The 27,591-nt window shown below is 42.0% G+C and overlaps 1 protein-coding gene across 1 annotated transcript in view; it reads left to right on the top strand.

Moving 5' to 3' along the window:
- Nucleotides 1-27,591, top strand: part of LOC126203159 (glucose dehydrogenase [FAD, quinone]) — a 509,426-nt gene that overhangs the window by 61,257 nt on the left and 420,578 nt on the right. The window contains exon 2 of the mRNA XM_049937401.1: nt 19,117-19,160. The gene's annotated coding sequence lies outside the window, so the exon portion shown is untranslated. The remainder of the gene's footprint in view (nt 1-19,116; nt 19,161-27,591) is intronic.

The raw sequence follows: 27,591 nt of genomic DNA, 5'->3' as shown, positions 1-27,591 counted from the left end.
CCACGCTGTATATATTTTCTATATTTACTGGCAAATATGAAATAAGTCGGACAGCAATTTTACTTATGTTTTAATTTATGTAGTTCCTATGTAAATTTGAAGTGTTTTAGTTCCCTTAAATATTATATACGTAGTTCAATAGAGGACGCCACACAACCAACGGATGTGTTCTCCACACAGTCCACCTTCTTTATACAATAGTATTCAAAGAACTGTGATTGACGCCCGAACAACAGGGACTTACATGCATTGACACTAGAAAATAGTGGTATATAATATACAAGCCATATAAGTTATGCCATTAGTTCTAACTTTTTATCATATCATCTGACTATGTACTTCCTGTATTTTTAACATAGATAACGGCTAGCGTCCAACCGAAATCTGGATTTACGTAATAAAATCTAAGAAAGGGCGACTGATTGCTGCATTCTATAATTTATAAGATTGGTAATTGTGCCTCATTATTGCGCCTCATTAATGTCATTGAATTTGTGTTTTGTCACGCTTATTCAGATGATAGCTACGAGCTCGAAACAACTGGTAAATAATCGGACACGACACCGTTGCGTTTCACTACATTCATTTCCTGGTCCACGACATAATACGATTTTAGGGAACTGGAACGTACTGGAGGTTTACTAAATGTCACGAGAAACTTTTAAAAACACTCATTTGACATCGGTAGACCAAACAACAATCAAATATTGCTGCACAGTTACACAGTGTTCTATCGCCTTACTTAATTCTTAGCAAAAAGATTAATTTTCGAAAATAGCGTCTACACAAATAAATTCTCTTTTCAATTTCATGTAGAACATCAGTTAATAAAAATAATAACTTCAAAGAATAAAAATTTCGTATGCTGTTAACTAGACAGTGGGTTTTTACAAACCGCAGTCAGCTTTGAGCCACTACACTCTAAACACTCTGGTTTTACAATAAGGCAGAAAATTTATAATGCTTTGTTTTGCTCAGCAAGCATATATACCCAATTAAAAACCACAAAAAATACACATTCAGAATTTTACTTAAACCTGTTAATTACAAGCAATTTACTTATGAAGTGCTACCCGCCTATTTGAGCGGTATGTTTTTTCTAAACTTCAGACAACATTGGTCTTTCTCTCTTACTTTACATGAACAAGACAGCAGAACTGATAATAGTTTATTAAAATTAGCAATCGTCAGATACAGGGAAAGAATCATGCTTCCTTGACAGATATTACCTGTATTGAATACACTTTAACCACGTTACCGAGCAAAATGACACGGCAGAAACGTCGCTTCACTGGTTGCTAAATCTTACGACTCCCCGTATTCACATAGCATCTGCCTTAGCAGCTAGTCCAGCTTCATCTGCTGTCCTCGCTGATGCCTTGCCAGTCCACGCTAGGCGATATAAGGTAGTCGAGCAACAGCTAACGGACACAGCTTACTTCCCCGCGCTGTTCGCCTCGTCACCAGCTGCGGTCCACTGCCATCCTCGCCGCGTGTGCCACTGCCCAGCGGTAGCGCACTGATCGGCTCGGCGGGCCCTCTCTCGGTGACCACAGTTACTTGCAGACAGCCACGCCACACTCGTGCTCGCCGCTCTGCCTGCAGCTCTGCTCTTCAACTCAGCTCCCTCTGCTCCCCTCTACTACACTCAGACATCCATTATATAGACCAACGGCTTAGGTTGTGTCTGTGAAAAACAGCCGAAAAACGACACCGATCTAGGAACGTCCATACTTCGAGAGGTCTCATTTTCATTGTTCTTAAACACATTGTGTAATACGTTTGCTTGAAATATATTACATAAATTAATAACACAAGGTCTTTGAATCCATCCTCTCCTGTCACAACTATTGCCATATGTACCAACATTGGCCGGCCGATGTGGCCGTGCGGTTCTAGGCGCTTCAGTTTGGAACCGCGTGACCGCTACGGTCCCGGGTTCGAATCCTGCCTCTGGCATGTCTGTGTGTGATGTCCTTAGCTCTAATTTCTAGGGGATTGATGACCACAGATTTTAAGTCCCATAATGCTCAGAGCCATTTGAACCATTTTGTACCAACATCATCTGCTTCCTACTACACAGTGTGGCTCCATCCCTCCTTCCCTGTTGCTGGTGAACTCCAGATCCTCACCCATCTCCTGTTCCAACAGCTCAACAGTCGTAAACCCGCCATCTTTGTTTCCCTTGACCTAGAAAAAACACACGATCTCGTATGACATTCCGGTCTCCTTTTCAGACTCCAGATTTATGTACTTCCCATCAACTATGTCTGCCTTATTGCGACCTCCCTCTCCAGTTGTTCATCCTATGTCACTGCTAACAACATCATCCCACTGCAGGAGTGTCCCAAGGTTCCATTCTCTTCCCTCCTCTTACGTCTTATACACTGCTGACAGGCCCAAAACCACCTCCTCCATACCGATAACAACCGCTTTCCTCGCCCTGTATCCTACGCTCCAGAAATCCCATCCTTCCAAACCCACCTCAATCAGCTTACTCCCTAGTGTAACCAATGGCTGCCTTCAAAACCCAAGAAACAATTATAGGACGCACTACCCACACTTCCCGTCTCCATAGCTTCAACCTTACCATTTATGGCCGTTCCATCCAGTTCACACACTAAAATACCTTGACCAACCTCCTACCGGGAACTAGCGTGGAAACCTAACGTATTAACCTCCCAACAGACTAACATTACTAAAACTACTAATTGGCCAAACAGGGGACTGCACTCCTCCACTATCCTTCATACACCCAATCCTTTGCTATGAAAATGTTGCATGGATATCCACTCCTGCAGATTCTCGAACGCCATGCAATCTGCCTCGCATTCAGCATCCATTTATATTTCACACAAAAATCCTTTACCTACTCATCACATCCCCAGCTCTCCTCACAGAGAACTTCTCCGAACAATGTACACCATCCGCAAACTCGACTCCAATAATCCTATCGTTTCTCCTCTACTTTTCAATCCTCATGTGCTGTCGCACCTTTACCAACACATCCCACCAACCCTCCACTTCACAACCTCCACATGCTGTCCCAATGAAACTTCAACCATGTACCCCTCCCAGATCATGAAGTCCGACCTGACATTTACCCATCCTACCAGCTATAGGTCCACGCTACCCAGTTCACCTTATCGAGGCTTCCTCTCCCCCTCCTCCCCACACTTCTTTACGCACCTTTTTCCCTTCTCCCTTTTTTTCCACCCCGCTTTTCCCAACAACTATTCGTGTCACCACTTACCACCACTACTTCACCACCACTTATAACCCAATAACACTCCTACCCCATCGCTGCAGTGCACCAGTCCTCCATTCTTCCTTATAGTACCACATTCGTATGCTCTGCACTGGCCAACCTTTCCCCTTGAACATCTGACTCGCTATCCTGTGGCTGGTCCTTCGAGTTTCTAGTGATAAGAAAGTGCTTCTTTCACTTATTAGTTTTAACAATATGTTTCAAATGTGCGCTTATTATATTTCATTTTACTTGTTATTATTGCTGTTCTTAACTACCACTGCAAAAAGTCATCAATCATAAATATCAGAACTTCCATTTATTTTTCACATTTAAAAAGTTTTAAATCCATTGTTTATATCTTCGCTGCCTCTTTCTTTCTTTTTATTTTTTTATTTTTTCATGCACTTTACTTTTCCATTGGGCCGTTGGCTGAAGAGCGTGTTGCATGTACCGCTGGCATATTCCGATGGGCGGGAGTGGATGCAATAACAATAAAGAATAAAATTCTTTTTTTTTTTCAGATAACTCTGATGCGGCTTGCCACTAATTCCTACCATGTGCCAACTACAATTAAATGGTGTTCAGAGTGGCACTTTCATCCTACGTTCTCAATTATTTGCCGGATGTGTTTCAATCTCTGTCTTGCTCTACTGTTTCTGTCCACTACGGTTCACTCTTGTACCCGTGAGGGTATTACCTGATATCACACCACATGTTCTATCGTCCTGTTCATTCTTCAAATCAGTGGCTTCCACATAATCCATTTTCACGGAGAACATCCTCACTTTTTTTTAGGGAAATTCACAATTCATTTCCGAACAATGCTGATCTCAAAAACCTCCGAAAATTAGGGACGACGATATTACTAGACTTCACTGAAGAATGCCCTCTTAGTCCGTGCTAGATTATTTCTTATAATCTCCACACTTCGTCATATGTTATTTTGCTTACAAGGTCGCAGGACTCCTTCCTGTCGTCCCATGTGCCGTCGCCTCCCCCTCCACCCCCCCTCGCCATTCTGGTTAGTTTATTGATAATCTCATTTCTGCTACTTCTCATTGCTTTCATATTTCTTTATTTTACTTTCAGTCAATTTTATGTGCTCATTAGACTGTTCATTCTATTTATCAGGACTTGTAATTCTCTCTTATATTCATCGAGGATAGCAGCATTATCAACGAATCTTATCATTGACATCCTTTTACCCTCAATTTTAATACCAAACCGTGACCTTTCATTAAATTACAGTATTACCTGTACAATGTAGAAGTTTCGATGGTAGTATGAAAGACCATAGCTATCGTTCGTTCTTTTTAATCCGAACGCTTTTCTCTTGATGTTCCAGTCATATCGTTCGTTCTCGGTGCTTCTTCATATTGTAGGTTACCCATCTTTCTCTACATCTTAAACCTTTGTATCGAAAATTTCAGTCATGAAACATTTTAAGTTGTAGAATGCTTTACGTATATCGAAAAGTCCTATGCTCTCCGTATACGTGTTTCTTAACCACTATTCTAGATTGTTTCAAAAATGAGGCTGACATGAGGAAGACGGTTGCTGGTCAATGATTGAAGATTACCTGTGTATGTTGATGTCTGTCGATGTGATGCGGCTTCACTGTGGGGTCGTTGGGTGGGGACTAGAAGTACAGTGTCCGAGTTGGACACTATTCCAAAGTTTCCTCCTCTCCCACGCCACTGTTTAGGATCGACATAAAATATCTGTCCAAACTACCGTCGTAGACATCTAATTGCTCAAGAGAAGCATCACCACTTACGTCTCACGAAAAAAGGTACTGAGCACTCATGAGAGCATAAGCTCCAGACATTCCTGCATTGTGGTATAACCGCCAATTACTACGAGAACTAGCTTTCGAAAATCTAAGGTTTACTTTCTGGCCCTACCGATAGTAATAAATTGTGTCCGTCGTTAACTTGATTTACTGGAATGTTGAGACGTTTATTAAAATAAAAAATAACTGGACAGTGGTATGAAGACTGAAATTATTCAGTAAATATCCTTTAAAAATTGTCATTCTTAATTTAAATGTAAAAACAAATAATTAAATAATTCCATCTAAACCAGGCAGAATAAGCAGTGTTCATGTCGATGTAATTTTTTAAAAATAAAATGTAACTTTTGCATGTGGTCACATAATCTCTTAAGTGCACATGTTTAGTGGAATATAAATACAGATATCTGGGGCAGTATCGGCGATGAGAAAAAAATGTTGGCAATTCTAAGTTGATATCTAGACACATATATCAAGACAAGGAGATACATTTAAGAGTTTCCTATCTTTTTGTTACATAGATGTCAACTCCAATACCTAGCAACGAGCCACAAACAAGATTGTGTGACCTCTTCATGCCTCTTTTGAAGATGAGCCTTAAAAGACCTGAAAATTAGTTAACGGAAGTAAACAAATATTTTGTAAGTGACTGGTCGCAGTTGTCTGTATTTATATTCAGTATATTCAGTTAAAATACAGTCTAAGTATTCTAAAACTTCCATAACGGACAAGCTTAACATGTTTAGTTGTTCAGTAACGGTACTGGAACGATTTTTCACATTTGTGGCTCTGACCTGATATACGTCTTGGGCGCTTTTAAGGAATATCTCTTTTTCTGTACACAAAATATACAAATTAATGATTGAGGAAACATCATCTCTATGATGCAGAAATAATTGCTTTTGGAAAAGAGAACTGACGAAACGCATCTTGCTTATCAGAAAAACCACGAGTGAGAGGGATCTGTGGCTATTCTCGGCCTGAAGTATCCTTTAGTTGGTTGCTTTCCTGCAGTTATTATGTAAAAAGTGCAGTGAAAAAAAAGATTCTATAGCTAGCTTCAAATATTTGAGAGCCGAAAAACTGTTGCTCGTATCGAATGCAATGAAGTGCTGTAAGCCAAGTTAAGAGGTTTGTTTCGCTGCTGGGAAACCCAATTTTCTTACAATTAACGAGGTTCAACGAAAGCGCAACTTGTCGTGGATAAGAATTATTCCGACTTCACTTTTCAGATGCTCGCCTTGCACAGGTCATGCTGAAACCGAGTTTTGTGGCGATGTATCCAGCATAGCGGAACGATTTAATGGAACCACTCTCTACTTGGCACCGCTGCAGCAGAATGCTACTGACCTCTGTAACGGACCGGATCAACTGCTACCAACAAGTTGCTGTCCTTCTCCACATATCGGGCTGGCGCGATATGTTACGTAGTCCGCCGTACGACATAGTTTGGAGCAATAATAATGTAAAAATGCAATAAAAACTAGGTCCACTTTTTTAACTCCTGTGAAATCTGTTCGCGTGAGAACTGGAGAGACCTTTATTTGCCTTCGGCAACTAGGCAATATAATGAAATATTGTCTTTTACCCTAAACTGCCTCTCTCATAACGCTCCACAAGCAAAGAAGAGGAAGTTAAACGTAGTCACCTGTACAGCATCTACAGACAGTAAAGCGATTCGGATATTAACAATAGCGTTAGAATAAATTACAATTCATTATCTCTTTCACAGCAGTAGAAACTATAATCAGTCCGAAACAAAACCTCAAGTGAGGTATTTCTCCTTCTCATCAGATTTTGTAAAACATTTCAGCTAAAATTAGGATTAATTATTCGCACCTGATACAGGTATGCTTTAGAGTTCGAATCAGTCGAGAGAAATTCCGCTACAATCAAGTGTTGACAAGTAAATGCCTGCTATGTTGAAAAGACTATAAGGTCAGACAAAGGAGGTGGCGAATATATGATGCAGAAAATAAGGAATATAGTATGGGCACAACTACTGTCGTATAGGCCCACCCTACGAGGGAAACATGATGTGTTCGATCTTTTACTGGAAAAAACGTTGAAAATATATATGTGTTGAAAAGACGATGGCATGAGCAAACTAATAAGTCATTGTGGGTCGCACAAGCTAAGGCGTGTGCCTGAGAATAAGGTGTTAGATCATTTAAAAGAGAGAATTAATGAAGGCAACAGAATGGTTAGTATAGAATTGAACATTAATATAGAATTGAACACTTGTAGCGGGAAAACAAGGACGGTCTAATTATTGTACCATTAGTGTATCCGTAATGACCGCTACCGAAGGATGATAAGAATCACCACTTTCTAGTATCTGTGTCATTAATTTGGTTTAGGAAAACAATGTTTGTTTACTTAATGTTTACGAAAGGTCAGTCTGATTCTTGTTCTTGAGGGTACATCAGAAATGCATTGCTTCCACGTACGCCTGAGAGGATGAGAGAAAATATAAGTACAGCATCTCATTCTTCGACTAATAATTAGCTGCAGTATCATTTAACCACCCACAATAGTAGTTAGGTCACAGGAAACGCTTGCCCTACAGGAAAGAGAGAGGGAGGGAGGGAGGGAGAGATGAAGATACGTGTTCTTCTTACACAAAATATTTCAGTCTTCTCTATTTGGTCAAACGGACACTTTCATCTCCGAAAGTTATGTTCCACAACTGAATACCTACCTGAGGCAATGTCTAAAACTTAATTTACATGGAGAGAAAACAACTTGGACATACTCCAAATACAATGTTGCAGGCTTTGAGGTTACACAAAATGAAAAACGGATGTAATGGCAGAAGACTTCTTTATCTACGAATAGTTAGTACTGTCGTAGGAAGAACGGTACAGAGGGGAAAAGTGTGGGACATCCTAGAATAACGGGCGCTGATGACCTCGATGTTGAGCGCCCAAAAGTCCCAACACACACACTCCTAGAATAACGCTAAGTAATACACGGATGGAGCAACTGATTGGCGTAGGATAAAAATTCTATACAAAAATTAAAACATTAAAACAGTTGTAACTCGAAGAAATCTATATTCTTGAGTAATATGGCTTCAAATTCAGTTGATTTGTGCTCTCCCTCTTTCTATTACGTTTTATTCTTTCTCTGTGAGAGACACACGCATTACCGAAATCAAATGGACCCAATCTGTTGCTTTAATGTTCAGCTCATTTTCGCTTAAGGACAAGTAGAAGATTCTGTTTTGACTTTTTCGAAGCAAAATGTAATATTAATTTTCCATATCTTTCATTTTACCTGAATGACTTTGAACGTATTTTTTTTATTTGTAGAAATACGCAACGTTTATTAAGAATGTTAGGACGTTGGCTCGATGTGCTAACAGCAAGAGCCATTTTAACCAAGCGAAAATTCTGTGTCTCCGGAATGCAGAAATGACACAACTGGAAGATCGTTATTGACCAAAACTTCTTATTTTGATTTCCAGCAGTAACACGGCTTCCATGGAACAAACGAACCATTCATAGTGGCTCTAAATTTCTAGGTGTATCATTTTGAAATGTCGGTATTCTTACTACAGTTTTTTACATAACTTTGAATTATCAGAGCTGCAATAGACGTAAAAATATACACGGTATAAAGAAATTACAAGTCCAACAGAATTATATATGATATTACACCTGGCCAGGGAAAATACCTAACTGTGAATACAGGCTTTGTCGGAAAGTTTCATTTATGACTAAAAGTGACATTCGGAAGGTTTCAGTGAAAACTTCAGAGGAATTTTCTACTTACCTCTTGCAGAAAACGTAGAATTAAAAGGAGCCTGACATGTATATTCAGTTTCGGTCAAGGTTCATTAATACTGTAATCTGCAAATTTAGGAAAAACTCAGTAAACGAATGCGTACTGACTGTGACGATAGTGTAAAGAAAGTTCCTACCGGCAGCCGGATAAGTTCAATGTAAACTCGCATTCTTTCTCAGACAACGAAGGTGAACAATGGCTGGCGAACAAGTCCGGCTCCTTGAAAAGCGGTTAGCTGCGAAACTGGAAGATGAATGTCATAGATAAGGGGACCCTGCCACTCGCGATTGAAAGAGCGATTGACAGAGTGCAGGCGAGGTGATGTAAAAAGCGTATGGCTGTGATTTATTGTTCATTGACCTTTCCCAGTTTATTTAGAAGAAATGACTCAACCCACGGTTGATAGTATAGACGCGGTAGCAGAGGATGAATTGTTGTTGGATTATGAATGGCGAAGCTATTGATGTTTAGTTGGCTATAACTTTCAGCTTGGGCGAGTTCCATTGACAAACCATTTCAACTTGGTTTCAGAGATACTACTTTCGTTGTAGACAGAAACCAGGATATACACCCCACTAATAAAAAAATGTTCAAATGTGTGTGAAATCTTATGGGACTTAACTTCTAAGGTCACCAGTCCCTAAGCTTACACACTACTTTACCTAAATTATCCTAAGGACAAACACACACACCCATGCCCGAGGGAGGACTCGAACCTCCGCCGGGACCAGCCGCACAGTCCATGACTGCAGCGCCCTAGACAGCTCGGCTAATCACGCGCGGCCCTTCTAATCAGTCTCAATTTTACTGAAGTATGAAGACCATGTTGCGATATATGTATATAAGAAGGTTAATTACTGCAAGAGAAACTAATCGATATCCCATGAGACATAGAAATTGGGTTTTTTAAAGCATTCCGCTGAAATATGATACCCTGTTCCTATTTCTTTTATACAGTGTAAATGTATACATAATATAGAAGGACGTGAAAACACCCAAAACCGGTATGGGAAAATAAAATAAATTTGGAAAGTAAAGACATCGGAAGCTAGATTTTTGAGAGATCAAAACAGGGGCCTTGGGCGGATGCGCAGCCATACACGCGAACAGCTGCTCGAAAAATGCGCAGCGGCCGGCCGGAGTGGCAGAGCGGTTCTAGGCGCTACAGTCTCGAACCGCGCGACCGCTACGGTCGCAGGTTCGAATCCTGCCTCGTGCATGGATGTGTGTCATGTCCTTAGATTAGTTAGGTTTAAATAGTTCTAAGTTCTAGGAGACTGATGACCTCAGAAGTTAAGTCCCATAGTGCTCAGAGCCATTTGAACCATGCGCAGCGCTATGGACGCAGACGGGTGGTAGCGGTATTATGTTATCGGGAACGTTTAACATGGTTTCCGTGGGAGTTATGGTGATAATTGAACACATCATCTGTGGACTACGGGAGCGTTATTATAGGCCCCCTGCAACCATTTATGTTTCTCGACGGTTATACTTTGTTCTAGCAGGAAAACTGTTTGTATCACTAAGCCAGAACAGAGCTACAGTGCTTTGAGATCCGTGATAGTGACTCACATCTTGGCCACAAAATTTGGCTCATCTGAAGCCAATGGAACACATCTTGGTAGCTGTCAGCCCACAAATCGCCGGCCCGTAATTTACTGGAAAAGCGTGAACTGTTCGTGGACGTCTGGTGCCACACACCTTCAGAACTCTGCCAAGGTCTTGTCTAATCGATGCTACACAGAATCTCTGCTGTATTGCGTTCCGAAGGTGTACCAACACCGCATTAAGGAGGTGGTCGAAATGTTGGGCTCATTTTACGACTGCAATCTTCCTATAATTCCCGTAAGTAAAGCAATACCTTTTCTCTGAAAGCGGATTGGTTTCATTCAGGATTCCAGTACACCTTGTTTTTTCTCACTCTATTGGCTACGAAACCCTATTTTACAACACACTGCCGGCCGGGGTGGCCGAGCAGTTGTAGGTGCTACAGTCTGGAACCACGCGACAGCTACGGTCGCAGGCTCGAATCCTGCCTCGGGCATGGATGTGTGTGATGTCCTTAGGTTAGTTAGGTTTAAGTAGTTCTTAGTTCAGACAGAGATTCCGAAATCAGATACTGGATTGTAAGGCGTACCCAGGAGCAGATATAGACTCAGATCACAATATAGTAGCGATGAAGAGTAGGCTGAGGTTCAAGACATTAGTCAGGAAGAATCAATACGCAAAGAAGTGGGATACGGAAATACTAAGGAATGACGAGATACGTTTGAAGTTCTCTAACGCTATAGATACAGCAATAAGGAATAGCGCAGTAGGCAGTACAGTTGAAGAGGAATGGACATCTCTAAAAATGGCCATCACAGAAGTTGGGAAGGAAAAAATAGGTACAAAGAAGGTAGCTGCGAAGAAACCATGGGTAACAGAAGAAATACTTCAGTTGATTGATGAAAGGAGGAGGTACAAACATGTTCCGGGAAAATCAGGAATACAGAAATACAAGTCGCTGAGGAATGAAATAAATAGGAAGTGCAGGGAAGCTAAGACGAAATGGCTGCAGGAAAAATGTGAATACATCGAAAAAGATATGATTGTCGGAAGGACAGACTCAGCATACAGGCAAGTCAAAACAACCTTTCGTGACATTAAAAGCAACGGTGGTAACATTAAGAGTGCAACGGGAATTCCACTGTTAAACGCAGAGGAGAGAGCAGATAGGTGGAAAGAATACACTGAAAGCCTCTATGAGGGTGAAGATTTGTCTGATGTGATAGAAGAAGAAACAGGAGTCGATTTAGAAGAGATAAGGGATCCAGTATTAGAATCGGAATTTAAAAGACCTTTGGAGGACTTACGGTCAAATAAGGCAGAAGGGATAGATAACATTCCATCAGAATTTCTAAAATCATTGGGGGAAGTGGCAACAAAACGACTATTCACGTTGGTGTGCAGAATATATGAGTCTGGCGACGTACCATCTGACTTTCGGAAAAGCATCATCCACACAATTCCGAAGACGGCAAGAGCTGACAAGTGCGAGGTCGCACAATCAGCTTAACAGCTTATCCATCGAAACTGCTTACAAGAATAATATACAGAAGAATGGAAAAGAAAATTGAGAATGCGCTAGGTGACGACCAGTTTGGCTTTAGGAAAAGTAAAGGGACGAGAGAGGCAATTCTGACGTTACGGCTAATAATGGAAGCAAGGCTAAAGAAAAATCAAGACACTTTCATAGGATTTGTCGTCCTGGAAAAAGCATTCGACAATATAAAATGGTGCAAGCTGTTCAAGATTCTGAAAAAAGTAGGGGTAAGCTATAGGGAGGGACGGGTCATATACAATATGTACAACTATGAGGGAATAATAAGAGCGGACGATCAAGAACGAAGTGCTCGTATTAAGAAGGGTGTAAGACAAGGCTGTAGCCTTTCGCCCTTACTCTTCAATCTGTACATCGAGGAAGCAATGATGGAAATAAAAAAAAGGTTCAGGAGTGGAATTAAAATACAAGGTGAAAGGATATCAATGATACGATTCGCTGATGACATTGCTATCCTGAGTGAAAGTGAAGAAGAATTAAATGATCTGCTGAACGGAATGAACAGTCTAATGAGTACACAGTATGGTTTGAGAGTAAATCGTAGAAAGACGAAGGTAATGAGTAGTAGCAATGAGAACAGCGAGAAACGTAACATCAGGATTGATGGTCACGAAGTCAATGAAGTTAAGGAATTCTGCTACCTAGGCAGTAAAATAACCAATGACGGACGGAGCAAGGAGGACATCAAAAGCAGACTCGCAATGGCAAAAAAGGCATTTCTGGCCGAGTGTAGTCTACTAATATCAAATACCGGCCTTAATTTGAGGAAGAAATTTCTGAGGATGTACGTCTGGAGTACAGCATTGTATGGTAGTGAAACATGGACTGTGGGAAAACCGGAACAGAAGAGAATCGAAGCATTTGAGATGTGGTGCTATAGACGAATGTTGAAAATTAGGTGGACTGATAAGGTAAGGAATGAGGAGGTTCTTCGCAGAATCGGAGAGGAAAGGAATATGTGGAAAACACTGATAAAGAGAAGGGACAGGATGATAGGACATCTGCTAAGACATGAGGTAATGACTTCCATGGTATTAGAGGGAGCTGTAGAGGGCAAAAACTGTAGAGGAAGACAGAGATTGGAATACGTCAAGCAAATAATTGAGGACGTAGGTTGCAAGTGCTACTCTGAGATGAAGAGGTTAGCACAGGAAATGAATTCGTGGCGGGCCGCATCAAACCAGTCAGTAGACTGATCACAAAAAAAAAAAGTTCTAGGTTACTGATGACCCTAGAAGTTAAGTCCCATAGTGCTCAGAGCCTTTTGAACCATATTTTTACAACATAATTTTCGCTCAATGCCACGGCTATGAGCCACTTTCGTGGGATGGCCGTATGCCCGCATGGTACCACTCTACTGGTAGACGTCGGGGCTAAGGTCTTGATGCATCAGTAACCTCCACATCATCCCGGTACTGCTTCCCACGGAGTGCATCCTTCATTGCAGATGGAAGTTGGAAGGTGTGAGATCCAGGCTGTAGGGTGGATCACGAAGAATGGTCCAGTGAAGTTGTGTGAACTCCTCTCGGGTACGTAGGCTTGTGTGAAGCCTTGCCTTTTCATGGGGAAGAAGTTCGTTTGAATTTTTGTGTGCGACTAACGCTCTGCAATCGTTTATTCAGTTTCCTTCAGAGATCGTACGGGTTTGTGCCACTTTGCTGCACTGACGACAGATGCCTCGCCCAACGACTCACCGTGCTTTTGTTCACTGCCAGGCCTCCGTTGACATTCTGCAAAACCCTACGAATATCTGCGATACTCTGGTTTTCCGCCAAAACAAACCCTCCGTTACAGAGGTAACACCCCATTGCTTCGAAGGCACCTCCGTTACAAACACCACTTCGAAGACTACGTACATCACCAACACCTGTCGGAACTTCATGAACTATAGGAGCTGAAGATGGAATATTCTATGGTATATCCCACAACAAACTCTGCATTTTGCAAATTAAATTGTCCGAAAGGATAATTGTGTTGTTTTACTTATCAAACATCCCTCAAATTAATTCCCCCCCCCCCCCCCGCCCGAGCTTTGGGAACGACGAAACATGCCTCAGTAAAATCCTGGGAAGCAACTTCTGTGAAACATTTTGTGTTCAGATCCGCTATGTATATTTGTTGTTACGAAACTGTTCAAAGCTACTTGCGAAGGGTCGCAATGGTGGAGACTCTGGAGTCGTGTTGTGGACAGTTAATTCTGATGGATGAGTTCCTTTTACTATTTCCAATATCCAGGTCCTCTCTCCATTTCTATAAACCATCTGGAAATTTGTGGTAAGTTCCTCTATGATCAAACTGCTGAGGTCATTGGTCCTTAGACGTACACCCTATTAGATTAAATAGGGTGTACGCCTAAGGACCAATGACCTCAGCAGTTAAGTTTATCGCTAATCTCATTTCTGCTACTCCTCGTTAATCTCTCCTTTTTCGGTGTACTTTCCATCTATATTCTGTAGTCATTAGACTGTTCATTCCATTCCAAAGTCCTGCAATTCTTCTCACATTTACCGAAATGGCGAACTAGTCTGTTATTCCAGTCATTGCTTCTCCGACGTGTAGACCATAGACTGATCGGGGGAAGGGGGGGGGGGACAAAACACACACGCCCATGCCCGATGGAGGACTCGAACCTCCGAGGGTGGTCCACGCGAACCGTGGCAACGCGCCCAAGACCGAGCGGCTACCCCGCGCGGCTACACACTATCTCAGCTTCTCTGCATCAGAAATAAACAATTACCATGAAGGTTATAAAAGAAGCGCAAACCACGGCTAAGTATATGCGAATAAATTAACACTATTCAAGCTTTTGTGTTACGATCACTGTAAATAATGGTGGGACTTCAGATTGTTGTAGTAATTTTAACTATCTCTGGTAATTTATTTCTCACTACGTTTAGAGAAAAAACAAATTTGTATCTGCGAAGACATCTCCAAACATAATTTTTTCGATCGAGATGAACAATCAGTGGTCTATCAGTTTTAGGCTAGAAATGAGGATCAAAAACGCTTACTACTGCAAATACTCACGCGTCTGCCATTCATGTTACGGCGCGTCACTGACTGTGCTTGAATTTAAATAGTGTCACCTTTTTAACACGATAGCAACGTACCAGACTTGTCCAAGTCACTGTTTCACAATATATATTTCTGAATATCTAGACCAGCTGACGATTTACGTCTTCTGACGAATGTTTTGAGAGCTGATTAAGTCGACTTTGTGAGATCCTTTCTGCCGGTCGGAGTAGTCGAGCGGTTCGAGGCGCTACAGTCTGGAACCGCGCTGCCGCTACGGTCGCAGGTTCGAATCCTGCCTCGGGCATGGATGTGTGTAATGTCCTTAGAGTAGTTAGTTCTAAGTTCTAGGGGACTGATGACCTCAGCAGTTGTCCCAATAGTGCTCAGAGCCATTTGAACCATTTGAGATCCTTTCTGGACCCGAAACTGTCTGGTTCTGATTAAGTCAGTCGTTGAAATAAACAGAATTGAAAAGTTGTGGGACAGCTACAAGTCGCGTACAACTTTCCTTTATTGTCGTCTTTTACTCGACAGACGCGAGCATCTCCAGAAATTTCGAAGCAAAGGGTCACACGCAAAGTATATCTGGCTGTGTACAGCCGTCATTCATAAGAGAAGAAATTATCTCCAAAAAGGAAATCAGAGAAATTGAACAAACATACTCGTAGGTACAAGAAAGGTAACGGCGAAGAAACCACAGTAAAAGAAAAAAAATTCAAGTAATCGACAAAAGATGGAAGTACAAGAATATTCAGAGAAAACAGGAATACGAAATATAAGTCACTTAGGAATGAAATAAGGTGGAGGAATTTTCTAATGAACTGACAGAAAAAAAAACTGGAGTCTATATTTGGATCCAGTACTAGAGTAAAAGATTGACATAGTTTTGGAAGACTTGCACCGAACTAGGACTGAAGAGACTTATTTCTTTTGAATTTCTAAAATTATGGGAGGACGTAGCAACCAAACGTCTACTCAAGTTGGTAGTAGACTCAGTGAGACTGGAGGCATACTATCATACTTTCAAACAAAAATCTTTCTCACAATCTCGAATATAGCAGATAAGTGTGAGAATTATTTTATGATCAGTTTAACAGCTTTTGCACCCTAGTTGCTGATAAGAACAATATACAGAAGACTGGAAAATAAAACTGAAGATCTATTTGATCACAATCACTTCGCCTACAAGAAAGTTAAACCCACGAGACAGGAAGTTGTGACGTCGTGCTTGATACTGGAAGCAAGACATAAGAAAAAGCAAAACACGACCTATAAAAAGTTTGAACAATGTAAAATGACGCAAGATGTTGAAAACTTTGAGAAAAATGGGAGTAAGCTATAGATAAAAACGAGAAATGCAGAATATGTTCAAGAACCAATATGGAACAATAACAACGGACGAGTGAAACAAATTTCTTGGTTCGGAAAGGGTGCAAGACAGGAATGTCGGTTTTGCCCCCCCCCCCCGATCAGCCTATACGTCGGAGAAGACTGAAATAACAGACTGGTTCGCCATTTCGGTAAATATGAGAAGACTTGCAGGACTTCTGAATGGAATGAACAGTCTAATGGCTACAGAATATAGATGGAAAGTAAACCGAAAAAGGTGAGATTAACGAGGAATAGCAGAAATGAGATTAGCGATAAACTTAATAACAAAATTGGTGACAACGATGTAGACGAAGTTATGGAATTCTCCTACCTTGGAAGTAAAATGGCGCATGACGGAAGAAGCAAGAACATACAAAACAGATTAGCACAGGAAAATAGGGCATGCCTAAAGAAGAAGATTCTGCCAGTATTAAACGTTCGGCTTAATCAGGTGCCTTAATCAGGTGCCTTGGGAAAACCGGAAAGTAGAGAATCTAAATGTGTGAGATGTTCTGCTGTAGCCGGCCGCGGTGGTCTAGCGGTTCTAGGCGCTCAGTCCGGAACCGCGCGACTGCTACGGTCGCAGGTTCGAATCCTGCCTCGGGCATGGATGTGTGTGATGTCCTTAGGTTAGTTAGGTTTAAGTAGTTCTAAGTTCTAGGGGACTGATGACCACAGATGTTAAGTCCCATAGTGCTCAGAGCCATTTGAACCATTTTTGTTCTGCTGTAGAAGGATATTGGGAAATTCAGTGGACGGATAAGAAATTAGGTGATTCTCCGTAGAGTCGGCAAAGAAAGAAGGGGCAGGATGATAGAACGTAAGTTTAGACATCTGGGGATAACTTCCGTGGTACAAGAGATAGCCGTAGAGGGTAAAAACTGCACAGGAAGGCAGACTGAAATATATCCAGCAAATAACTGGGGACTTTAGGGGCACGTGCTAATCTGAGATTAAGAGGTCGGCATAAGAAACGAATTCGAGACGGGCCGCGTCAAACCAGTCAGAGAAATGATGGATGTGAGTCCTGATACTGTGCATAAAACTCCAAGGAAGGAAAAAAAATCCAGCTTTTCTACCCTCAGTCCTTTGCCTTGCCATCTGATGTACTTCCTGTTGCACTCTATGCCTGTGTGAAAATACGTAGCCCGCATCTCGTGGTCGTGCGGTAGCGTTCTCGCTTCCCACGCCCGGGTTCCCGGGTTCGATTCCCGGCGGGGTCAGGGATTTTCTCTGCCTCGTGATGGCTGGGTGTTGTGTGCTGTCCTTAGGTTAGTTAGGTTTAAGTAGTTCTAAGTTCTAGGGGACTTATGACCACAGCAGTTGAGTCCCATAGTGCTCAGAGCCATTTGAACCATTTTTGAAAATACGTATGTGACTATGCTGGAATATCCGCGACTGCTTTTCCTATTTCAATTAGTTCCAGAACTTCATCTACACAACCGTTTACATACTCTGGTTCTGGTGTTTCACATTTTGCAAGTTACTTCCCAGATCTGCGTTATATTTAGTTGTCGCAGCATTGCAATTCTGTTTCTTGTTCTCGGCCAAGCTAATGTGAATAATACAAGATAATAGTTGACAAGCTCTGAATAGAAGAGAACACCAATTCCTCTTTCGCGACGTGTACGGGTATTAGGGAAGAGAAACGAACATTCATGATACAGTCGGCGCAGACAAATTCCAAGATTGATTTGGACAATCATGGACCATGAATTCGGCCATGGTTCAATAAAAGGCCCTAGGCCAGCGTTCACTTTATATGCCAGCGCACTAATTATCAAGTGAGCACAAAGGAAAGCCAGAAAAAAATGGTTCAAATGGCTCTGAGCACTATGGGACTTAACATCTTAGGTCATCAGTCCCCTAGAACTTAGAACTACTTAAACCTAACTAACCTAAGGACATCACACACATCCATGTCTGAGGCAGGATTGGAACCTGCGACCGTAGCAGTCCCGTGGTTCCGGACTGCAGCGCCTAGAACCGCACGGCCACCGCGGTGAAATGAAATCTTTACGCGTTATCCGGCAAATAACTGCGTCATCTGAACCAACGATTCCGCAAGTTTTCTACACGTCGTTGTTATACGGGCTAACGAATAAGAGTCTTGTCAAGGCTGGAAGGCCGACCGGTGTGGCCGTGCGGTTCTAGGCGCTTCAGTCTGGAACCGCGTTACCGCTACGGTCGCAGGTTCGAATCCTGCCTCGGGCACGGAGATGTGTGATGTCCTTAGGTTAGTTAGGTTTAAGTAGTTCTACGTTCTAGGGGACTGATGACCACAGATGTTAAGTCCCATAGTGCTCAGAGCCATTTTTTTTAAGGCTGCAAGATGATCCTGTTACGTAACTCACAACTCGAGAAAATAATTGACTAGGAAGTCTGCATTGCTCTAAAGACAAGCCAGAGTTAAAAATTACATCGACTGCGTAGTCGTCAGTTGTGGGCACAAGTACGGATTAAATGAAGATACAGAGAACAAGTAATCGCAGTGAAGTAAGCACTCCATTGTTCGCCCGAAGCAGATAAATGATACCCGTAAGGCAGAAGGTGTAACGGGAATTGGAAATCCACCTCGTACTCTCACGAGTCCAACGTCCTTACCGGCGATGGAAATAATTCAATTACGTAAATTTTTTACTGTCCAGTGAAGCTGCTTGCAATTGCATTGCTGCGGAAACAATTACTTTTTTCTCGTTCTAGCTGCTTGGTCGTTCGCGCTATTAGTTTATGATGTACTTGAGTTAAGTGGTTTTATTTCTTTGCTAGTGTGTTAATGTTGTTTGTATTTTGCAGGCAGAAAACAAAGGGTCGACGAGCGACCTTCCCGCATCGTTAAGGTAAGTGTGCGGTTTTATTACTTCTGCGCAGCCTCGCCTTCCTGCTTACGTGTGTGTGCGTACAGTGCAGGCAGCACGATGAATGAGATCAAAGTGCAGCGCAACGCCGCCTCTCTGTGGTAAAGAACAGTTACGGAGATCGACACGAGGACTATCTTTCTATATGGACCAACGCGCACAATTAAAATAGCGTAGAATGTGACGTCAAGGGTACAGAGACGTGATACGGCCGATTACGTGGACAGAATGCGACAATGCGATGACTGAAGCGGCTTTCTATGATGATGGTGCTGAATACTGGACTAGAATTGAGTATCAGCAAAAACATGGACGACGAGGAAAGTCTTCACAGACTACACGATTATGAACGCCAAGTATTCTGCAGTTTCCGACGACTGGGTAGCTCTGCACAGCGTATTGTAACAAACTGGGCTCTGGCCTTGTATCAATTTTCTCCCAGTACCGTTACCTCTGCATCCTAACTGACTGAGTCACTCATTATCTCCCAGCCAGTAGGGGGTGAAATAGGGAACGAAAGGTCTTTTTTGAAAATATGTTGCTGTTTTGAAGCTGGAGCCACAAAAATTGGTATTTGGTTTCTCAGTCAAAAATTAAAAAAATATATGTTTTAGCAATTTCCGAAATTCAACCGCTAAGGGGGTGCAATAGCGGGTGCAAGTTTTTTAAAGTAAATCATTATTGAAGAATTACAAAAGCATTTTTAAAGCTACATCTGTTAAGATCAATATTTAACTTCTCGGTTGGAAGTAAAAAAGATACATTTTTCAGTGTTCTTGGAAATTCAACCCCTAAAGTTGGGAAATGAAGGATGAAAAGTTTTATGAAAATATTTGATTATGAGAGAATTTTGAAAGCTAAATCTATGGAAAATTTTATTTGACTTCACGGTCAGAGATGAAAAAAAAACATGTTTCAGTGTTCTTGGAAGTTCAGCCCCTAAGAAAGCGAACTGGAGAATGGAAGTTTTTGTGGAAATATTTCATTATGTAAACATTTTTGAAGCTAAGTCCACGAAAATTTGTATTTGGCTTCTCGGTTAGAAACAGAAAAACTATGTGTTACGTTTTTTTAGAAACTCAATCCCTAAGGAGCTGAAATAAGGAGTGAAAAATTTTACGAAAATAATTGGTTATAATAAATCATTTTTAAAGTTAAATCTATGAAAATTGGTACTTGACTTAGAAATGAAGAAACACGTGTTAGGGATGAAAACTTCTATGAAAATATCACCCCAAGAAGTCGAAAGACAGGGTTAAAAAAAACTTTGACTCCAGCTACTAGAATCGCTTTTACGACAGAAGAACATTCGGAAATTCTATGGTGCTGTATATTAATAGAAGTGCGTCAATTGAGCAGACATTGGTTTTATAATCTGCTAATTTATGGGAAGAATAGCACTGGCGGGCGTTCAATAATGTGCAGCCACTTACATATATAACCATAGTTTCACATATTGCGTTTTACGTTTAAAGGTGGTGTAAGACTCTTATGTAATGCCTGAGGTAAATTGTCTGGATTTCGATCTTAAAATGCTCTAGGTTTTTTATTTTTATTTATTTGTATTTTATTTTTTATGTGATTTTGAAAGTGAAGTCGGCAAAAACTATAGCTCCCTCTTAAATGGCTTCGCTGGTTGAAGCAAGGAAATTGTGTATCATCTCCGTTAGCATCATCGATAGTAACGTAGTGAGATGATTAGATCGCCTTCAGGTTGAGGTCAATTGTAGGTACATAAAGTCAACTATATATTTCCTTCAAGGTATTTAAGATTTTACAACCTACATTAAAATACTTTTCTGCAGGTTTAGAAATAGTAACGAGTCACACAGTGGCAAGAACACATCCTGAAACATGCCTTGAATAAAAGCCCTCTTCTGTATATCGCATAATGACGTTGACTGATTACTCTTTTTAAAGAAGTAGAACAACAGAACAACTGGTGTAGTTTCTTCAAGTTTCCCGGTGGATCGCATATTCCATTATCTGTCAGGAGTGCACACTTCATATTATTAATTCTTGTTCCAATATTTCGGCTGCCAACCCTTCATCCATTCTAGGTGTGAATAGTCTTCAAGATTGTTAAATGACTTTACACAGTATTCATCTTACACAAAATAATAATAATCCAAAGTAAACACTTTATTCATTTATGTGAACATACTAAGATGTGATAAGCACATGCTTTAACAGTGGTAATTTTTAAGTAACTAAGCTTGGAGACAAGATCCGTGGGCATGCTCGGTCCACTCTGTGAACCTAATCATTCTACGTCGAAATCTGAAAATTCAAAGACGCAGAGTAATCAAGTGATAAATAAAGTGATGAACTACCAGCTCCCTCTGCAACTTAAGCTGCAGACTTACCGTCTTGGCTTTGATGACATGCAAAGAAAACAGTCAAGACGTTAAGCTTACAGCGGTTTTCAAACATACATGTTGACTGCAATAGCAGGTCAGGAAAACTGGTATCTCTGCCGTAAGGAGAAAGAATATTAAGTATAATTCCATGCCGATTGTAAAGTGCAGCTCGGCCGTAAAGATATCGGAATTTGAAAATATCGGCACGGATTCACGAGTGAGCTTAGAATATTTTATTTCAATTAGAAAATGTACAATTTGATTTAAAGCATAATTATGGCCACCATGAGGCACACAACATCCGTGACTGAAACACGAGGTACAGTGAATCACGGCGTGTGAAGTACTGGTACATTGCCTGACAAAAAGTGAAGCACCCAGAAGACATGATGGATGTTAACGTAACAAAATGCACATTCACGTAATCGGCAAGTATGTAAATGATTAAGAGTTGCATTTCTCTCTGACACGTAGAATAGTCATCAGATTATTCCTAGTAGAGTGTATAAGGGGCGTGTACAGTGTTAGAACAGAGTGATAACTGTGGAAGATTTGAGTGAGACAGCATTATCGGCTCAAAGAACACATCTTGATGAAGTTATGAGTGGTAGAATACTAGGTCGACTGGAGGCTGGTCAGACACAGCAGGTCATAGCGCGGGCCCTCTGTGTGCTACAAAGTGTGATCTCAGGATTATGATAACGATTCCAGCAGACAGGAAACGGGTCCAGGCGCTACAGTACTGGACGTCCACAGTGTACAACACCACAAGAAGACCGATATCTCACCATCAGTATCCGCAGACGGCCACGGAGTACTGCAGGTAGCCTTGCTCGAGACCTTACCACAGCCCCTGTAACAGTTGTCTCTACAGACGACTGAACAGACATGGTTTATTGGCCCGGAGACCTGCAAGGTGCATTCCACTGACCACTGGTCACAGGAGAGCCCGTAAAGCCTGGTGTCAAAACACAGTACATGGTCATTGGAACAGTGTTCCCAGGTTATGTTCACGGATGAGTCCAGGTATAGTCGGAAGAGTGATTCTCGCCCGGTTTTCGTCTGTCGTGAACCAGGAACCAGACAAAAAATGGCTCTGAGCACTATGGGACTCAACATCTTAGGTCATAAGTCCCCTAGAACTTAGAACTACTTAAACCTAACTAACCTAAGGACATCACACACACCCATGCCCGAGGCAGGATTCGAACCTGCGACCGTAGCAGTCCCGCGGTTCCGGACTGCAGCGCCAGAACCGCACGGCCACCGCGGCCGGCAGGAACCAGACAACAATCCCTTAATGTCCTTGAAATGGACCTGTATGGAGGTCGTGGTTTGATGGTGTGGGATGGGATTATGATTGGTGCACGTACACCCCTGCATGTCTTTGCCAGAGGAACTGTAACAGGTCAGGTGTATCGGGACGTCATTTTTCCCCAGTGTTTCCGTCTTTTTAGGGGTACAGTAAGTCCCACCTTCCTTCTCATGGATGATAACGCACCGCCCCGACGAGCTGCCATCGTGGAGAGTACCTTGAAACAGAATATATCAGGCGAATGGAGTGGCCTGCCTGTTTTCCAGACCTAAACCCCATCTAGCACGTCTGGGATGCTCTCCGTCGACGTATCGCTGCACGTCTTGAAACCCCTAGGACACTTCAGGAGCTCCAATAGGCACTGGTGCAAGAATGTGAGGCTATACCTCAGCAGCTACTCGACCACCTGATCCAGAGTATGCCAACGCGTTGTGCGGCCTGTGTACATGTGCATGGTGATCATATCCCATATTGATGTCGGGGGTACATGTGCAGCAAACAGTGGCGTTTTGTAGCACATGTGTTTCGGGACGGTTTTCTCAATTTTTCACCAATACCGTGGACTTACAGATCTGTGTCGTGTGTGTTCCCTGTGCCTATCCTATTAGCGCCAGTTTTGTGTAGTGCCACGTTGTGTGGCACCATATTCTTCAGTTATCCTTAATTTATGAGCATGAGTGTAGATTAAGTAGTGTGTAAGCTTGGGGACCGATAACCTAAGCAGTTTGGTCCCGTAAGATCTTACCACAAATTTACAAAAATATTTTAGAGTTTGAAAGAGTCCTCATTTTTGGTCTCCACATCCTGCCTGTCAAATGAGGCAATATCCAAATGTGTAGGCCATTCATACGTGACAATGGCCTGAAGCTGGATTTCATGGGAACCTGACGGCAGACGTACTCGTCGTCACGTTTCCGGTCAACCACGTCTGACCACTAGAATGGAGGATCGCCTTAATGTGAACTAAGCACATCCGGAACCATTCATATCTGCGCCTGCTATCGCTCTGTACCATAGGTAGCAGACGAGCAGCAGCGGATTGAGCAAACACCATCTTCCGTGCAGTCTGTCGCTAACACAAACGGCTGCTTATGGAGGGGTGCCATGAAGAGGAGGCATTGTGTTCAGCTGTGAACCACGGTTCTGCTCTACACCTGACAACCATCGTCGGCGAGAATGGTGGCGACTTGGGGAGAAGTCCCAATTTTTCAATGTTTTCGAGAGGTACAGCGGTCATGGTGTGGGGACCCATCGGGTATGACTTCAAGTCACAGGTAGGTGACAGATATCCTGCATCCTCGTGCATGACCTCTCATGTGACAGGTATCATGGTGTCATTTTTCAACAGGACAATGTTCGTTCTCACATGACACGTATCTCTGCGGTCTGCATGATGCTGAGGTACTCTAGTGACAAGAAAGATCCCCATATATGTTCCCTACAGTACTTGCGTGGGACCAGTTCGGACAACTCCGTCCTGTTGCTAGTGTGCAGGACACCAAGGACTTGCTACAACAGTTGTGAACCAGGTTGCATCAGGAGAGGTTACAACGGCTTTATGATGCCCTTACCAACGTCACACTGGTAAGTGGACTCACATTGCCGAGTCCTTCGAAAACTTTACTTGATTTTGTGATCACCGAAATAACATCACGTTCCCTCTCAATCGTAAAGCATCATTTTGCTTCCTTCTCCCCATCTGGGTTCTTCACATGTTTTGTCTGGTACGGTATTAAGAAGAGGAATTCTATATCCATTAGGAAATGTCGGAAGGAACTCACTAAAAGGGAACGTGATGAATTCAAATGCCCTAATGTCCGGATGGGTTACATTAACTCGATTCTGTACCGTGCTAGGGAAGTCGCCCAAGTCTCAGAACAACGAACGTAACGCCTCAACATAGCTAAGTGGACACTAAAGTTATGAAAATACTGTTATGTCAAACCTGGCAGTACGATCCTAACAGGCACACATTTATAGACCGAACGTTCCCACTAGGGCACACGCCAGATTCGTTCCTGAAAGGCCAGCCGTTAACAGGCACTTAACATTGGATCCTCACAGCATCCTACTGACAGTTTCAAAGACAGTCATGGTTTAAAAGCTCGATTGCTCGGTACAAAGTATATCTTTGCAGAGCGTCTGTGATTGAAAATACGCAGAGGAAGCAAATTTGAGAAGCAATCTGAAATTATCTAGGCGAACCGCCAGCTACACCAGAATTACACCAGATTGAACACACGGCTCATAACGTCCAGTGCCTTAACAACTTCATCTCCATCACTAAACGTAGAACTGTTGAGGACAGGTGCCTATTGTATAGTTCTCTCGACTTTTCTCATAGTAGGTGCTGAACTCTGATGGAGACGATGCAGCGACGAGGATACTATTGTTGAGCTGGACAGAGTGCGTAGAGGCTGTTACAATAGGTATAGCGTTTGAAATTTTCTGATATCGGTGCTAAGTAAAAAATTGTACTCAGAGGTGTGTGGATAGTTCCGAACTCTTCTATTGTTGTCGGTTCTGATGCAATAGCCTATAATTATTGACAGATTCATTTTCCAGAGAACGTAGTTAGCATGAGCTTGACTTTTTGTGCAACATGTGATCGCTTAGGGATCCAAATATGCGTATTGGGGAAGTCGTTCTCTCACAATTTGTAGTGCATTCACTATAATAAAGTAATAGCACTAATGTTCATTTTTATTTTATTAAATTACCATAAATAAGGATTACGTTGAATAGTCTTTTGAGTTTAAGCTTGGCAGATTTTTCGGACCTTTCTGTTAGGACAGCAATTTGATCATAAGGTAACGAATATTCCTCCAAATTCAAATTACCCAGCTCCCATTAGTTATAAACAATAGTCTAACAGATAAAATCAGAAACAATGAAGTTTTTTGACGACTATTTCTGTTTATTATACTTATTCCTTGTAGATGGCGTCATTGCCTAGAAGGAAAACGTGGGATACGGAGGCCATGATTTGTACCATTACATGTGTGAGAAATCGAGAGATGGCGTACTTAAAAGCCTCGAAACTTTCTGCTGCAGCAAAATGTAGATTGGAAAAGTATGTGAAGAATGAAATTTTTACGCGTGAAGAGTTGGTAGGGGTTCTTGTTGGTAGAAAGCCTGTATTTTCATATCAAATGGAAGAGTAACTAGTGCCTTGTTCCCTGCAATGGAAGAATGATTTTATGTTTTTAAATATTAAAATATAAGAAGCCTGGGCTTTTGGTTAGTTGTCAGTAGAAGGTCGAAGAATCTTTTCAATTCAGAAGAGGCTTCAACAGCAAATAAATAGTTCCAAGCTTTCCTTAAGAGACATCCCATTTTATCAACGAACTCAGGATCTCTCAGCAGCAAGAGTCAATGTGTTTGCTGCAGAAAATGTGGCGAGACTTTAGGATACTTACGAATCTGTGTTATCTAAAGAAAACGTAACACACATCGAGTCTTCAATGTTGATGAAATCGGAGTGACGTCTGTGCAGCACAAACAAGGGAAAGGAAAAGTAATGTCTTGACTTCAGCAGAAAGGGCAATCTTATCAATGACTTGTATGAACCCATCTGTATGCACTAATCCTTTTCCCTAGGAAGAATATGGAGCAGGAATTGACAGACGGTGCACTTGCAGGACGAATGTCAGCTTGTCATCCAAATGGCTGGATACACGCTCATATTTTAACTCAGTGGATTGATCATTTTGTAAGATACATAAAGCCATCATCATATGACTGTCATTTTGATTTTTGATGGATATTATATTCAGAAGAAGAATCTGTATGTGTTATGTGAAGAATGTCAAAACTGTGGGGTCTTGCCCACTCGCCTCGTATAGGGTGGCTAAAAGATGCTGCGTTTTCGGAATGCTATACAACAGTTCAAGTAAATAACATTAATAGTTTTTATTACAAAATGAACATTGACAATACTTAACTTCTGTTTGCATCAAGTGTCGCAAGTGATGGGTGACATGCAAACAGTAATGTCCTTCACTACAGACAATGTCCAAGTAAGCAGTTGAGACAGATCACTCCTAACTGCTATCGTAGCACTCTCTACTAGGCCGCGCTAATATTCTGCGAATACTGTCTACTAATGTCCACCTGAGGTTGTTGTTTTTTTTTGTTTTTTTTTTTTGTGATTTCATTCCCCTACCCCGTATGGGCAGGGGAGGGCTGTCAGCGGCACATTCTGCCACTCTTCAGCTGAGTGACATGACAACTAAAACAAGAATAAAATGTTACATATAGCCTATAAGGCGATAAAAAAGGGGAACATAAAACAGAGTAAGGGGAGAAAATGGAGGTAAAAATACACTGACCTGGAGACGTTTATGGGGGGACAATTAAAAAAAGTCACCAGAAAGTTAAAAAAACACAGTTGGTAATTCTTAAAACACAAAGAAGACACTGAATGCACATGCCCAGGTTAAAAGTCGGCCACAGTATTAAAAACACTCCAGAACAACACACTTAAAACCCACTTGGAGCACACACGATGAAGAATAAAACTGCCAGGTGGGACCTGCCGAGGGAGAGGTCAGAGAGGAGAGGGTGAGCCAGAGGCAGCAGGGGAGGCGGCGGGATGAAGCCCGAGGTTGGTAGGAGCGGCGCTAATATTCACTTCTTGCAGAGGTCGCTTCTGTCGTGGCGCAGTCTTTGTCAGCAGGCTGTTGGCTGACGTCACCTCACCGCCTTCTCTGGTCTTGCGTTCTTCCTCTTCGTTCCG

This window comes from Schistocerca nitens, chromosome 9, assembly GCF_023898315.1.
Source record: "Schistocerca nitens isolate TAMUIC-IGC-003100 chromosome 9, iqSchNite1.1, whole genome shotgun sequence".
NCBI classification, from domain to species: domain Eukaryota; kingdom Metazoa; phylum Arthropoda; class Insecta; order Orthoptera; family Acrididae; genus Schistocerca; species Schistocerca nitens.
The sequence above is the reverse complement of the archived record's forward strand: the minus strand, read 5'-3'. Positions and strand labels throughout refer to the sequence as shown.